This window comes from Aplysia californica, unplaced genomic scaffold (genome assembly GCF_000002075.1).
Source record: "Aplysia californica isolate F4 #8 unplaced genomic scaffold, AplCal3.0 scaffold00135, whole genome shotgun sequence".
In the NCBI taxonomy this organism is placed as follows: domain Eukaryota; kingdom Metazoa; phylum Mollusca; class Gastropoda; order Aplysiida; family Aplysiidae; genus Aplysia; species Aplysia californica.
In genome coordinates this window covers 616,619-620,325 of record NW_004797405.1, presented here as the reverse complement: position 1 = coordinate 620,325, position 3,707 = coordinate 616,619, and positions in this window count along the sequence as shown.

The window sequence follows — 3,707 nt, the reverse complement described above, 5'->3', positions numbered from 1 at the left end:
GGCTGGGCACGATTTGTTTACAGTTGGCAGTTGACGCCTTGTAGATCATGATACGCACAGTACACCAGTAGCCTAACCAAACATTGAATTGAGGGGATTCCGAATTGAGTTTTAATGGGATTGACAAACTTTCAGCAATGGTTGGTCGCAAGGATGAATTTAATGCCAATGCGGAAATCTTGAATCAGAATGAGAATGTCATCTGTCACATCGCCCCGGCCCCCACTTCAACTTCAAGGGGACATCTTCCCTAAAGAGACAAACCACTCCAAGAAGGGAGAAGAAGGAAAACTGAAAACTATTCATAGATTGTTCATTAGTGCGAATTCCAACAAAATAACCACTCACCTGCCAAAATAGAAACTAAAATCAATTGAATTATTGAGAGAAATGTCAGTATCCGTCCATTCACCGCCATATTTGTCACATTTTCCGATGCAAATTTTTCATTGATCCGTCACAATCGCAAACCGAATGGGACGCTCTGTTTTGGTCTAGGCCTACGTTGAGCCTTGCGTTGACAGTTTGCCTTGGGGTTGCAAAATATCCAATGTAAAACTAAAAAGCAGAACGAACTCCTAGCCTAGTGAAAAACGGATTTTGTCCCCCTCGTCGCACACTGACAGTCGACTGTCGACAGACTGAGCGGGCAGAGACAAGCAAGCCGCGGGCGAACCAAACCCGCGTTCATTAGATCTTGCAGAGAAGAAAAACACAGGCAGTGATGCTCCAGCCCCTCTCTCTCTCTCTCTCTCTCTCCACTAGCCTAACCACCAGAGAGGGTTTACTGTTCCTTGCTCGTGCGTTTCGCAAGCGAAGCTCAGTTTCTCCTCTGGCAGTCTGGCACTGATGCCACTAGACAAGTTACGCTAGGCCTAGTCAATAAAAAAATGTAGAGATAGGTGGTTTCTGTGGCCTGCGGTGGGCTTTGGCTACCTTTTCTCAGCTGATGTAACTAGCCTAGGCTAACGTTGAACGTGATAAACTATATCTATTCTATACATCAAAACACTGATAAGAAGCATGCTGTGAGCTCTTGACATGTCTGACGGTAGTTCCTTTATGTCATTAATTTAATAAACACTCATAGCGTTATAATAATAGGATTTTAGATCTAGTACAGACCCCTTTTATTATTATTATTATCATTATCATTATTATTATTATTATTATTATTATTATTATTATTATTATTATTATTATTATATTATAGTATGATTTGCGTCTCCCTCCTATATGTTACAGTCGAGGGCTACTTGAATTCGTAAACTTTTCTGTTATGTAGGTGGGAAAAACAGGGTTCGGCTTGCAATGTTCGTATAACATCAATTTTAGGCCTAAGCCTTACATTTTAACCCAAGTAGTGCTGCCTCTTGCAGGGTGAAAAGGCATGCGCAACACTAAATAACATACTCAGCGACCGACAAAAATTATTAATGTTTTAATTTAATAATAATTTAATTTCTGTATTCTTGTTGTGTGTTTGTCTGCATGCTGTTCTTTTGCTTGTTTATAGTTATTTTTAGGATAAGGAGATTTTTCTTCTTTGTTTTTGGAGGGGGGGGGGGGTATATATAGCACTCGTTGCTTTCTTCGCATCTAATATGATAACAAAACGATATACCAAAGTAAAAAGCATTCCGCGAGCCCGCCCCTCATAATAATAATAATATAATAATTGTCATAATTTTGCGCCAGTTAGATTTCCCACAGGCTGTGGTTAACCAGAGAGTTTACAGTAATACTACTGTAAACCCTCTCTGGTTTGTTTTGTTTGTGTGTTTGTTTAGTATAGGGTTTTACGGCGCTCGCAACTACATAAGGTCATATGAGCGCGCGGGATACACCTAATACTTTTTCGTTGGTAGGAAATTTTTGAATTTTGCCCGGGTGGCGGCCGAAGCCTACTCTTATCGATTTTAGACCACCAAGGGATCTTTAACGTGCGCAACTTGCACACGGGCCCTCCGAGATTTTTTGCCCTTGTCCGAGAAGGCTAGGTGTAGATCTTTCCTACCAGAAGATCAGGGGTGTGGCAGAAAGACAGCAGTTTGGAGGAGCCAAGGAGTAGCAGTAGAAAGGCTGCAGAAAGAGTCAGGAGCCCAGAGGTGGGGGCAAAGGAGGTGAGGGGGTGGGGGCAGAAAGTGGAAATGAAAGCAGACAACAGAACATTGTTAGAGATCAGGAAGGATGTGAAAGGAGACAATTTTAGAGAAGAAAATTTTTTGGTCGCTACCCGGAATCGAACCCGGGACCTTTGAATGAGAGGCCAACACCTTAACCTCTAGGCCACGAGAGCCCCCCCCCCCCCCCTCTCTGGTTTAACACAGCAGTAGTTTATGTAGCTCGTAAAAAAAGCATAGGTCAAGATTCCCAAGTTATAAACATATTCGGTAATAGCTTACATTTAGCCTAGAGCTATGAATTGCAGTGTCCGTAAAACTATAGCTCTTGCAGGAAACTAATGTAAACAGGTGATTAAAAAGGTATCCACTGCAGCTTTGTTAGCTTTCGTCTGCGACCGCGTTAAATTCTATCATCATTCTGCAGGCCAGTGATCAAACATAACTATGTTTTTAAAATTCTTGATCCAGTAATTTTTATAAAAAATTCTCTTTGAGCCCTACATTAAAAACCGGTTTGTAAATGCATACCGGAAGGCAGGATCACTAAAAATAAATGACTCACAGTAACCTTGCCAACAAAGTGCTCATTTTGAGACAGCGACACCATCCTGCCCCCTCATTTCAGCGCGCTTGCAGATTTCACCCCACGGGTAAAAGATTTCAATTAATCCGAAACAAAAAGAGAAAGATCCCACAAGGAGGTGACGTCAAACACCATGTATGCAAAAGAAGAATGCCATGGCTCGGCCTAATCCTACGACTCCCAAACTCAAAAATGAAGATCTAATTCTTAGGATACTCCTCATACATCTGTTGATGATAGTGGTGGTGGGTGGACCAAAATTTGGGAGGGGCTTAGCCTAGGGTGCGTCCATCTCTACCACAAACAAACAATAAGAACAAGATAGTGAGGATTTTTCTACACTCACGGCGTGCCACGGCATTTTGAGAACCATTCAATCGAGAAGAGTCACCTTTGTCTTCCATCTCTTTGTTCCAAGTTAAAATTCTTCTGGGCGGTGGGGACAAAGCCGTTTCAACTCTAAATTTCTTCTCATTTCATCTGGTTCGACGTGATTACTGTTAAATCTCAGCGGCACAAACACAAACGTGCACAAACAACACTTCAAACATATTATTCCGTCTATGAAAGGGATAAGGAAGGTCGTGTATTCGCGAGAAGTAGAACACACCCAACAAAGGTTCAATGAGCGCATTATAGATAACTGTGTCAGTGGGGGAAAGTGTCTCGTAAACTTTCACCCTATTGTCAAGACTGGGAGTAGGAGAGCGTGAGTCCTCAGTACAGTCTTCTTTTTTTCAAATCTTCCACTTTTTTACAAGAAGAGGTTAATTAAGAACGGGCGGAGGGAACGGGCTTACCCTTTTCTGAGCCTTAAAGGCATTTGGTTGGCTGTTAGGTTACTTATAGTTGTAAACGGTGACAACAGTGATTGGATAAAAGAGCAAGCCGCCAAGCTTATCACTCTGTGTTCACTGGGTGCTACCAGAGACCTAGCAATGTAAATGTTTACATTGCTAGGTCTCTGGTGCTACCATAACGGTTTCAACCGCTTATTT